Here is a 13,574-nt window from a genome sequence, read left to right on the forward strand (position 1 = left end):
ATAAATACACACTACCGCCGCCTGCTGGTAAGGAAAGTTATTGCCACTCACGCATGCGCAGTTCGTACGTGCTCGGCGAGTGAAGTAACGAGTAAAGTAACGAGTTACTTTATGTAGATAGTAACGAAGTAGTTTAATATATTACTTTTAAAAAAAAGTAATATGTAATATATTACATTTTTTTAGTAACGACCCCATCTCTGGAGTTGGCGTTCTCTACTCTGGTTTACATGAAGAACAACAGGAGGTCACGGCTCTCTGTTGAACAGGACTTGCGAGTGGCCCTCTCCTCAGTGCCACCAAGGATTACAAAATTCTGCGCGCCCCGACAGGCACATGTATCTCACTAATTTGTAAGTCGGCAAAAATATTTACAATAGCACATGTTTCAATGCTGATTGCTGAAATGTTACATTTATAATTTGTAGTTCAGGACCATGGACAATGCAGCTTCCTTGCATTGACAGTTCTCTGTGCTGAATTTCTGCTGAGTTTCCTTTGCCTCATTTTTTATGTTGTGACCTGTCTGGTTAAAATGAGTGTGTTGCTGTTTTGATGAAGCCTAATTTGATAAAGTTTCAAATTAATTTCTGAAATATTTCGTTAATAAATATTTCATGAGTAATATAGTTGTCTTTGTCACATTTTATTTAGCATTAGTAAATAATTATGCACATTTACAGATATTTTACATGATATGAGTGATAACATGTGTTATAAGAGCTATTTTGCACAATAGGTGTGCCTTGAGATTTTTTACTTGTCCTTTGGTGTGCCTTGGGCACAAAAAGTTTGGGAACCACTGGTCTAGTCATTGTTGGTGATTTTAACATCCATGTTGACAACCCCCAGGAAAGAGGGGCTAAAGAACTGTTTTGTGTTCTTGATAGCTATGGACTGACTCAGCATGTGACGGAGCCCACGCACAATAAGGGGCACACTCTGGACTTAATTATCTCAAAGGGTCTGAATATCTCTGAGGTTGTGGTGACTGATGTTGCACTCTCTGATCATTCCTGTGTGTTCTTTGAGAGCTCTATTTCTGTTCACAAAAATGTTCAAAAAGAGGTAACCACAAAGCGATATTTAACTGAAAATACTAGGGAAATGTTTACTCAGAATTTTTCTTCCACACTTGCCCCTGCTAACATCTCAGTAAATGAGCTAGTAGATCATTTTAATAAAACAAATAAAAAATGTTATAGATGCCATTGCTCCAACTAAGGTAAAGGAAGTGACTGGGAAGAAAATATCTCCATGGAGAAAGGCCATGACCGTGAGAGCAGAAAAAAGAGAGTGTCGAAAAGCTGAACGTAGGTGGCGAAAAACAAATCTCCAGGTTCACTTTGAAATCTATAAAGAGAGACTTGGACTTTATAATTTGGAATTGAAAAACGCACGACAGTCTTTCTTCTCTGACATCATTACCAAAAACAAAAACAATGCATGTGCCTTGTTTGCTACCGTCGACAGACTAACTAACACCCCAGTGTCAGTAGCCTCTGAATTCCTATCCACCAGGGCAATGATTTTGCCTCCTTTTTCACTGACAAAATTCAGAAAATCAGACAAGCAGTCAGTGCCTCTGCATCAGGAACAGCAAATGTGTTGTCCTTATGTCCATCTAATATCAATTCAAACACCATGACACAATTCCATCAAATCTCTTCACTCAGGTATTTTTCCACAGGCCCTGAAAACTGCAGTCATTAAACCGCTCTTAAAAAAGAATAATCCAGATGCTTCAGTAATGAACAATTACAGGCCCATATCAAACCTGCCATTTCTAGGTAAAATCATTGAAAAAGTTGTTTTTCAACAGTTGAGTAATTTATTGCATTTAAATAGTTGTTTCGATGTGTTCCAGTCAGGCTTTCGTCCAAACCATAGCACTGAGACTGCTCTTGTAAAGGTATTCAATGACATCCACTTAAACACAGACAGTGGCAGAACTTCAGTGTTAGTATTGTTAGATCTCAGTGCTGCGTTTGACACTGTTGACCACAGCATATTACTAGACTGACTGGAAAACTGGGTGGGACTTTCGAAAACAGTTCTAAATTGGTTTGAATCCTACTTAAAGGACAGAAACAACTTTGTTTCTATAGGTAAATACACATCTGAGTTGACAAATATGACATGTGGGGTTCCTCAAGGCTCCATCTTGGGACCTCTTCTCTTTAACATCTACATGCTACCACTGGCTCAGATAATGAAAAACAACAAAATAAGTTACCATAGCTATGCAGATGACACACAAATTTACGTAACAATTTCACCAGGAGACTATGCTCCAATTCAAACACTGAGTAAGTGCATTGAACAAATCAATGACTGGATGTGTCAGAACTTTCTCCAATTAAACAAAGATAAAACTGAGGTAATGGTTTTTGGAGCCAAGGCAGAATGTATAAAAGTTAGCGCTGAGCTTCAGTGTGCAATGTTCAAAACAACAGAGAAATCTAGGTGTAGTCATGGACTCTGACCTGAGTTTCAACAGTCACATTAAAACAGTTACTAAATCAGCCTACTATCACCTAAAGAATATATCTAGGATTAAAAGACTAATGTCACAGCAGGATTTGGAAAAACTTGTCCATGCTTTTATCTTCAGTAGACTCGACTACTGCAATGGTGTCTTCACAGGTCTCACTAAAAAATCTATTAGGAAGCTGCAGCTGATTCAGAACGCTGCTGTTCGAGTCCTCACTAACACTAAGAAAGTGGATCACATCACTCCTGTTCTGAAGTCTTTACACTGGCTTCCTGTGTGTCAAAGAATAGATTTCAAAATACTGCTGCTGGTTTATAAAGCACTGAATGGTTTAGGCCCAAAATACATTTCTGACCTCCTGCTAAATTATGAACCATCCAGATCTCTCAGGTCTTCAGGGACTGGTCAGCTTTCTGTCCCCAGAGTCAGAACTAAACATGGTAAAGCAGCGTTCAGTTATTATGCTCCAAATATCTGGAACAAACTCCCTGAAAACTGCAGGTCTGCTGCAACTCTGACTACTTTTAAATCCAGGCTGAAGACTTTTCTTTTTGCCGCTGCTTTTAATTGAATTATTCACATCTTAAACTGCACTGTAACTTTTATCCATGTATTTTTTCTTTTAATGTTTATTTTATTATCTTTTCTTTTTAATGACTGATTTTAAATGCCATTTTCTTAATGTCTTTCGTTTTTTGTAAAGCACTTTGAATTGCCTTGTGTTGAAAGGTGCTATATAAATAAACTTGCCTTGCCTTAATTATTTTAAGAATTTCAGAACATAATCTGACACATTTCGGTTCTTCTTTTATAAAAAATACAGTCAATACTTCAGTTATTTTACTTTCAACTATAAATATATTACCGACTAAATAAGAAATGAACTCTTGAAAGGATTTATTTCCCCTTAACTAACGGCCCTGTACAGTGAATGAGCCGCAGTAATGTGATTGGTGGATTATCTGTCCCCGGGTTAATTCATAATATCGTTATATTTTGTACCTACTATTGCAACTTATTTTCTCAGATTGTATATGTTTGCACCACCAGATACCACAGCAAATGTATTGTGTAAACGTACCTGGCAATTAACTTGATTCTGATTCTGATTAGGTAACAAAGCCATCACATGCCTGCAGTGAGACCTGGTCTCCAGCAGAGGAGTGCCTCACCCCACACTCCCCCACTCTCCCACCATCCTCCATCTGCAGCCATGTGGAAACACAGCTATGGGACTCACAGATGGAATGCAAATGGTATGCAAATGGTATGCAGCGTAATCTGACTGTCTGTCATGAGACACTCTCTGATGTGTCAGACAATACACTGATGCTCAAATGTAGAACACGTAATGATGGCAATACATCTGCATGATCTGAATCTCTCCTGGGCCACCGATACACTGCAATAAACAGATTCAAAATTGTGTGAATATATATAATAAACCATTGAACATTCCTCTGATAATATTCCTAATTTAAGCATAATATCACTTTTAAAACTGCACAGCTCTTCTATTTTCAATTCAGATAAACTGCTTGCTTTTCTTTTTTTATAGTATTTTTTGTATTATACTTATATTTTATATTTGTTTCTTTTACGCAATTTTGTTTATTTAATTTATTATTTTTAACATTATTACATTTTCCATTTGAATGAAAGGGTTTATGTATGCACCCTTAAACCAATTGAAATTCCTTGTATGTGAAAAGCTAGAAATAAGTTGAATTCTGGACACTGAAAAAAAAGAATCCTCATGACGAGGAAGTATTGTTACAATACTTTTTCTATATTTTTTTTATTTCATTTAGTTTGATTTCATCTTTCCTTTTCAGTTTAACACCACATTTATTTTGGTAGGAGTAGACACACAAATAGCAAAGAAAACTCCAAGGCAATCTATCTTCAAACCATCAAAGTGCCTTTATTGGAGCGCAAAAATATTACTGGAAAATTGATACAAAGCCTTGAGGCCAAAGTGCGTCGTACTTTGTTTTTACATGACTATGCCATTACCATGAAGATATATTTTTTAAATGGATTCCTCCGAGATTTGATTGTTTAAATTGTTCTTATATTTGTTAATGTAGCCCAAGTGGTACTGTTTTAGCCAAACTAAGTAGGTTCATATAGGCCAGTTAAGGTTATTTGATTCCCTGAGGACTCATGAGACATTTACAGTAATAACACATTTTGGTGAATTATTTGTACGGAAATAAAAACAATCTCTCCAAAAGCCTCATGATGAATTTGCATGCATAATTTCCCAGAAAACACTAGGGATGAATGAAATGCACGCTTATATGTATGCATATACTTTTAGCTTTTAGTGATCTTCCAGTGTTCTCTGCTCCATGTTACAGATTCAGTATTTTTGTGAGGATCTGCAGTACTTCCTCCTTCTTTTCCCCCTTCTGTGTTTGTTTTGTCTGTTTGTCTGTGTGTCTGTCTTCCTGGCTGGGCGTGGCTGTCCTACTTTCGATTCCCGCCAACTCACCTCCTCAGCTGCTGCTCATTTCACTGATTGCCACTACTCACCTGCACCTGCTTAAAACCCTGGTTCCCATCCTCAGACTTCGCCAGTTCTTCGTTTATTCTTCAGTGGTAAACTATCGTCCAGGCCTACAAGTGTTTTTCCTAGGGACTTTTTGATGCTCCTTGTGAAATGAGATTCTTTCCTTATCCTGCTTGTTTTTCCTGTTCCAGATCCACATACTCCAGCCGCTCTGCCTGCCACGTCCAGCCCTCCCTCCTGGTCAGCCCAGCTCCACGTCTCCCCTCTATGTGCTCATCGTCAACTCCTTGCCAGTGTCGTGGACAAAATAAAGCCTTTTTTTACACTTCACCACTGTCTCAGTTTTAGTGCTTGCATAGCGGGTTCTCATCTCCAGTCACTTCTCGGAAAGCCTAACCATTTTGTCTCCATTGCATTTAGGAAAAGAGTGCCACTGGACATATGAAATAAAAAGTAGTGGGATCCAACAACTACTTGAAGTGTCTATAACTGGACCTTTGTCTGAATCTGAAGTTGTTAGGGCTAGGGTTGGGCTTTCATGTTGGGGTTCCCTTACTTCTTACTTGCTACCCCTTTCCCTCAACCTATCTAAGGGAGTGCATGTAGGTAAACACGTTCTGCCTCTCCACCTCTGTCCTCTATCTCCTAGGGTCAAAGTTCAGATGGCTAGGGATTACTTTGACCGAGATGCACCGGCCCGTGCCTTGGACTTCTACACAACTGCTCATGTCTTGGTGGACTGAGTGGAGAAGTTCTGGAGATATTCTCCCTAAATTTGTGATTAGATTCAGCCCCTAGTTTTTCTGCTATAGGCTTAGACTGTCGGGGGACACCTTACTTCTTCCTTCTGTCTGTCTGTACCTGTGTACTCATGTTCCGAATAACCCAGCTTCCCCCAAATTTCTTTTTGGTGTCTATCTACGCCAGAATCCTGAGTCGTGGCTGATCCTGTTGCTGTGGTCCTGAGTCCTGAGTCATGTGTCCTGGATCCTGCATCCTGGATCCTGAGTCCTGGACTTCGAGTCGTGGCTGAACCTGTCACTGTGGTCCTGCCTGACTCTCACCATGCTACTTCCCTGATGGCTCCCACAGGATTGTTGACATCCTTGTGGATTCATCTTCTTATTATAGACACATGCATTTCCAAACATTTGGTCTACCTACGCTGTAAAATGTATTACCTCTTCGATTTACACACGGCATCCCTCCTCTGTTGCTCTCCCTGAGGTTTCTCCCATTTCCCCCTTTAAACTGTGGGGTTCTCTCTGGAAGTTTTTCCTTGTACGATGTGAGGGTCTAAGGACAGAGGGTGTCGTATTGTCATACTGATATTCTGTACAAACTGTGAAGTCCACTGAGACAAATGTAACATTTGTGATATTTGTGGCTACATGAATAAACATTGATTGATTGATGTAAAAACAGCTCATTGGAAAAATTGTTGGTCGTTGTTTAGAAAGAAGTTGGGACAGTTAGCTTCACAGATCAACAAAGACACATTTGTACATGTGAAAACCCAATGGAGAAATTCTGATTATGCATTCATAAATAAGATGTGAAATGTATTTAATGGTTCTATCAAATTGCCATCAGTTGATGTGTTCCAATTTTAGGGTAAGACTTGAGATGCATTCAAAGCTCCCGAAAATAACATTTTCATTTACCATCACATCTAAACTTCTTCCATTATGAAATCTGAAATGGAATATGGCATGCTTAAATCCCTGGAGGTAAATGTTGAGTAAAATAATGTTGTTCATTATTTGTGGTTTGTTTCTCTGTTAATGAGATGCAGCTAAAGTGTTATTTACTGAATGAGTTCCTCTCGTAATTGCCTGCTCCACATCGTTATTGTATATTTGCACAGCCTGTCAGGAGGTGAGGACAACATTTGCCCTGCTCTCCAGGTCCTTCATTGGATGTCACGGTTCCAAAACCTTGCATTTGTTGGATACTGCAGTTCTTCATGTATACCAGTAGTCTGATACAATATTTACAGTTTGAAAGGGTGTTAAATGAAATGTGGTGATGATTAAAGGTGGGGTAGGTAAGTTTCAGAAACCGGCTCGAGTGCACTAACATTTGAAAGTACACAGCCGAAAAGAATCCGCCCCTTCCTTCAGACTTCCTTACAGAGCACCTCCTCCAACACACATGAACGCGCACATGACGTCAGCAGACTGGTGAAAGTGGCCGCCTGTTGCTGGCGAGTCATTGAAGTACTGCTGCAATGCACGCCCAATGACGGCACGCCCAATGAGGGCACGAGATACATTTGTGCGTGCACGAGATGGAAGGCTGACAGACAGGGCGGCAATCCAATACGTTTAGCCGGCCCGGCTAAACAGATTGGTTGTACTTTTTACAGTATTACGGCTTCCACAGATGACATTTTTTTATGGATTTTTTGTCAAAGCACTTAAGATATTCATTGCTATCGGGATGTTAAGAGCATTCCATGGAATATAACAAAAAGTGTATCTCGAGCCGGTTTCTGAAACGTACCTACCCCACCTTTAATGGCTTTTGCGTTAATGTAATAGCAGTTAAAACAGAACCGGTCAAATTTGACCGCGAACACCAAAGTAAGGGGGGGGAAACTAAGACAATAGGAGGGTTAAAGACTTGTAGGTGATTTGTCATTGATTAGCTGAGGCAAAAAAGGCAAAAAGTCCATCAACCAATTCTAGTTTAAATGAATTAGATTAGTAACCTTACAGCAAGGAAATGTATTTATTTAATTTGGGCTACATTATTCAATAGCACGTTTCCACTAACCTCTATTTTGGCCGATTCATCATTTGGCAAGAACCATGAAGAGTCTAATTTAAATATTCCAACCTATTACCTACCTTAAGACCAAAACCGTTATGACTCAGGTTTTTTTTATTCAACCACCAATGAGGTAATGGTTTAAGCTTAGTCTGTCAACAGGATTATGGAAAAAAACAACTTGTCCTTCTAATAAACTTGAAGTGAATGGTGTAGTCCATAAAGGGTATATAACATTTGCAGGGGCGCCATAAGGGGGTGAAAAGTTAGGACGATTCTAAGGGCCCGTGACTGACAGGGGCCCCAAAAAATGTTAGAACATTAGGCGCTTTCACACTGCGGTACTTTTCCCACAAAGGTTCATGTGAACTTAGTTCATGTGAACTCTTTTATCGCGTTCACACCAAAAAGAGCCGGTACTAAAATTAGTTCATGTGAACCTTTTTACCCCCACGAAAGTCCCTACTAGAGAGCAGGGACTTTCGTACGGCTCTTTTGTGAGAAAAGAGCTATATTTCTGATTGGCTGGAAGGATTGCAAACCACGCCCCGCAAAACTCCCAAAAAGTTTTGTGAAGCCGCCATTTTATTATCCTCGCATTAGCATTATTAGCATTAGCATTAGCCCAGCGCAGAAACGCAGAGAGACTAACTTATGGCAACACAAAATAAAACATGGGAGCGGTGGAGATGAGGAGGTGTCGGCGTTCTGGCGATTTACTCGGTAGCTGCTGGGACTCCCAGCAGCTTCTACTGAAGCCAGTCCCTAACTCCGGGGACTTCCGGCCGGGGACTCCGGGTGGCAGTATACGCCGTGAAGTGGTTTGCGGCCTGCCAGTAAACCCAAAGCAGAAGAAGAACAAGTGACGTCAGCGGCTTCATTTGCCTAATCCTCCCCCAGGGACTTTTTCCAGTGTGAACGCGATCTGTACTTAGTTCATGCGAACTAAAGAGTTCACATGAATTAAGTTCACATGAACCTTTGTGGGAAAAGTACCGCAGTGTGAAAGCGCCTATTAAGAAAAAATGTTTAAGTAATCTTTCATCAATCATCAACAATTAACATTAATATAACGTTAAATTGATAACGTACTGATGATGTACTCACTAAACTTACGATTCATTTCACTTTTATTCTTCCAAAAGTTAATTATCCAAAGCCTCTGTACACCCCCCTCTATTTACATGTAATGGTTTGGTCCTGGCTCCAAACGCTGTGCAGCACTGCACTTTCTGGCAGAGCATGTGAGGAGGGATGCTAGTACTTACGTGTGAACACATGTCTCAACGACTAACAAAGTCAGGCTTTCAAAAAAGAAAGAAAGGAGAGAAAGACAAGAGAGAGGGACTAAAGGGCGACAGCATGTCACCCATTTTTTCAAAAGAAAAGGTGGGTGTGGTCCATGAGTGGTGGAAATGTGTCTGTTATCTAAGCGTAGTCCATTGTAAATAATAATTGTAATGTTTTGCTGACATTAAGTACTGTTAATATCTTCACAGAAAATGCTGAGGTTTTTCATTTCACTCCTCTTTTAGCTGACATTTAATAAATGCAGGTAGATTTTTAGCAGCTATTCATACTAAATCAGTTGTCCCTCCCCCTGGTGCCAGGACCAACAGATCCATATTTAGGCTCAGCAGCCCTGACCCCCCATAATGCTTTGCAGTCTTGGCTGGACTTCAAGGACTTGATCAGTGACTTTGCCTGTAAGGCGCTGGGCTCTTGGTGAGTAAGGCTGAGCAAGGGCTCATAATAACGGTTAAAGGGCAAGGCTATGGTAACGATATTGGATCACTACACACTAGATCAGGGGTGCCCAACCAGTCGATCGCGATCGAACGGTCGATCGCGGGGAGATTCCCAGTCGATCGCGAGATGTCTCTAAAAATAGAACAACAACATTCTGTTTTATCGTTAATGTCCTGTAACATAATCTTCCTGTGCCAGAATAATGCACTTGAACGCATCAAAGCTTTGTGATTGGCCGGCGTGACCCCATGTGTCGGGGCGTGGCTGGTGGGCAGTTGGCACTATTTCGCTGACGTTGTCCGTGTCACAGGAGTGACAGTCCGCACACACACAAGACCGCAATTACGGCAGAAGCAAAAAAGCCCAAAATATATAATTTTCACTCCGAGTGGGAGGATGATTATTTTTGTATCTATTCCAATTCAAAGTCCATCTGTCTCATCTGCAATGCGAGCGTGGCTTTATCGAAGAAAGGTAATTTAGGAGCGGCATTTCAAAACAGTGCACAAACGCTACGAGACGGGATTCCCATCTAATTCTGCCCTACGCTCCCAAAAGGGGAGGGGCCTGAAAGGACAGCTAAATGCACAGCAGTCCATTTCCAAGGGCCCAACAACAAGAGCAAGGCTACTACCAGAGCATCTTATCGTGTCAGTCACGTTCTTGCGAAACACATGAAGTCTTTCAAAGACGGCGAAGTTGTGAAAGAAGCTTTCCTGGAGGCTGCCGATGCGCTTTTGGGGGACAGTAAAAATAACAGTAGCATTTCAACAGGCTTTTGATATAATAAAAACTCAAGTTAGATACCGTTATTAATCAGCTGTAAGTTTTAGTTTGTTTGAACTTATTCATTATAATTATTGTACAACATGGTATAAGAATGCAAACATTAAGATCTGTTCTGTTTACATTGATTATAGTCTATTATCAATTCAGGTTAAGAAACTAGTGTTGCTTGCATCCTATTTTAAAAGGCATTTCTTTTTATACTCTACTAAAATTCAACAAAAAAGGGTTTGATTCTATTAATTTTGTTTTTTTTATTGCACTTTGGCAGCAGATTCCTGTGTAGCTTCAGATCTGAGTTGTCTTATTAGTAAGCCTCATTTATACTTTTGTAGCAACACTATTTTTATATAATGGCAAAGAAAGGGTTCGAGTCTTTTCTTTTTTCCCTGTGTCATATGTGGCAGCACTGTTCAATGTTTCTTGAAAACATTACCCACTGTAGTATGTGACGTGTGAATAAACTCCAACTCTGTATCAACAACAGTGTTGTGTAACTTCAGTTAAATACTTGTAAGTGTGTAGATTAGAAAGAGGTAAGATAAAGGATCTGCAGTATTTTATGAAGTATTCATCGTACAAAGGTCAGTTTTATACAGGTAGAAGTGTGTATTTACCTGGTAGTAGGCTGTCAGTAATGGCTACGCCTCTCTATTTGGACTGGTAGATCTCGGCAGACTGGCAACTTTAAAAGTAGCTCTCGGTTCAAAAAAGGTTGGGCACCCCTGCACTAGATGCATGATGAGAAAAAGACTGAGAACAGGTAATAGGCTCCATTTCCGTTTTGATGTCCATTTACACCTTAATACCCGCTTATTTTGTAGTTGGTATGTATATTTAATAAAAAAATCTACTGCTTATGTTATTTTTTTTTGTTATAGCATTTTATAAATGATAATATTGGTGTTAATGTTCACTTTATTTTAATTTAAGAGGTCATGTATATTTAAGTTATATTTATTTTGATTTATGAATGTTCCATTCAAAAATGTTATTAAAAAGGCATGTACACCATAAAAGATGACTATTGAGCTCTATTGTCAGGAATGTTAGTGTTATATCAAATAGTGAATTATACTGCAGTCGAATGTTGCAGTACAGTGCTGCACAGTGTTATATTTTCACCGCTCAGTGTCAGTAAATATTGTGCGGTTAGTATTGGACTACAAGATAGATGCAAGCCTGTACAGGTAGAGTTATTTAAAGCATAAATGAGTCGGTTGGGTTCTGGAGGTGTGGTTACAGCATTTTGCTTGGTTGGTGTGGCCTGTGCCTGGTGGTGGGGCCCAATGTGATATCTTTTCATGGGGCCCAAAATCCCTGGCGGCACCTCTGAACATTTGTATTCTGCATTGATATGGTCAGAATATCATGGTAAATGGAAAATGTCCTGCATTTAAATAGCGCTTTTATAGTCTTTACGACCCCTCAAAGCCATTTACATATACAAGTCAGCATTAACCCATTAACACCTAATTATAAAGAGGCAGAGGCTGTCATATAAGAGGCAACCTTCTCGGGACACATTCACATGTTGACCGTAGGTGCTTGGGATCAAACCAATGACCTTCCAATTGGAGGACATCCATCTATCCACAAGTTGTATGTTGATGTCTGAGCAATACAAAACAACACATCTCCTTTGTGTCTTCCTTAAAAGCTTATGGACTCATCAAAGTCAGCAGAACGTCTTCCCAAATTGGGAAATGTGACCATCGAGGGAGCATGTGGATGATGGATATTGTTACTATGCAAGGACAAGTACTTGAAGTGGTTACCAGTTATAAATACCTAGGTATCTGGCTTGATGATTGTCTTACTTTTAAACTTCATGTCAATAACCTGCTTAAAAAGCTGAGGGTTAGGCTAGGTTTCTTTTTCAGAAACAAGTCCTGTTTCTCATTTGAGGCCAGGAAAAGGCTAGTCACTGTGACCTTTTTACCTGTGCTGGATTATGGTGATTTGATCTATATGAATGCACCTGCCCATTGCCTGGAAAAATTAGATGCCGCCTATCACAGTGCTCTGAGATTTGTTACTAACGGTGTGTCCACACAGCAGCTTTGACCAAATCTTGAAAATCCTGGAGCTGGGCGTGTCTGACAGCTTGGGGATTTCGCGACCAACAACCAATCACATGAATATCACATGAATATCCCGCCCCCGACATACAAAGCAAAAAAACCCGGTTCTTCTACACTATTGTCAAATAGGAAGGGCTATGATGAACATTTATTTTTTTAACATTTTGAACATTTATGAGATTAATGTTTATGGTGCTATGTTATGCTACATTCCATGCTGGCTAATGATACTGTCTATGCTTGCTAGCAACGAAGTAAACTAGCAACGAAGTAAACTGGATATAAAATCCCCAAACAAGCGAAAACCTACCAGTTTCCCCCACTGCCTCTGCCACCTCCCTCCATGCCTGGTTCCTCCGGTTTGTATCCCGGTAAGTAAATAGGGACTGGTCATAAAGAACCGGGTGATTTGCTACCGCAATAACTAACTTCTCATCCATTTTTGTGGAATATAGAAATGAACTGCGGGTCTGGTTCTCCCAGCTTGCACGCGGTTTGATTGGCTAGCGCTTGAACTGTCAGATTTGCATAAACGGATCTGATTGGCTGTCGCTTCCAGCTCAGCCTCAAAAGTTGAACATTGTTCAACTTTGGAATCCTGAACATCCTGGAAATCCTGGAAATCTTCGCCTCGCCCCCCCACAATGCAGTTCGGCGACAAGCGAGGGAAAGTGACGTCATCCCCATTCAAAGTCAATGGGCGGAGACGCGGTGGAAGCGGTGGACAAATCGCCAAAAGCTGCTGTGTGTACGGGCCGTAACTGTAAAGGACTTACACATCACTGTACCCTGTATGCCAAGGCAGGTCTGCCTTCACTAACTGTACGGAGGCTCAGTCATTGGTACATGTTCATTTACAAAGCCATGTTGGGTAAACTACCTTTTTATATCTGCTCTCTGATCTCTCGACGAATTGAAAGTACATATTACCTGAGATCTCATGATGTTGTTTTATTAAATAAGCCAAGTGCTAGGACTGTCTTAGGGAAGAAAGCTTTTAGTTGTGCAGCTCCACTAAATTGGAACAGTCTGCAAACATGTTTAAAACTGAGCACTTTGGTTCCCCTGCATCATTTTAAAACTGTTTTGGAAATGCTCCCGATTTCTGGCAAGTAAGCCACCGAGGAAACCGGGAGAGGGCAATGAAATCGGGAGTCTCCCGCGAAAATCGGGA

This window comes from Gymnodraco acuticeps, unplaced genomic scaffold (genome assembly GCF_902827175.1).
Source record: "Gymnodraco acuticeps unplaced genomic scaffold, fGymAcu1.1, whole genome shotgun sequence".
NCBI classification, from domain to species: Eukaryota; Metazoa; Chordata; class Actinopteri; order Perciformes; family Bathydraconidae; genus Gymnodraco; species Gymnodraco acuticeps.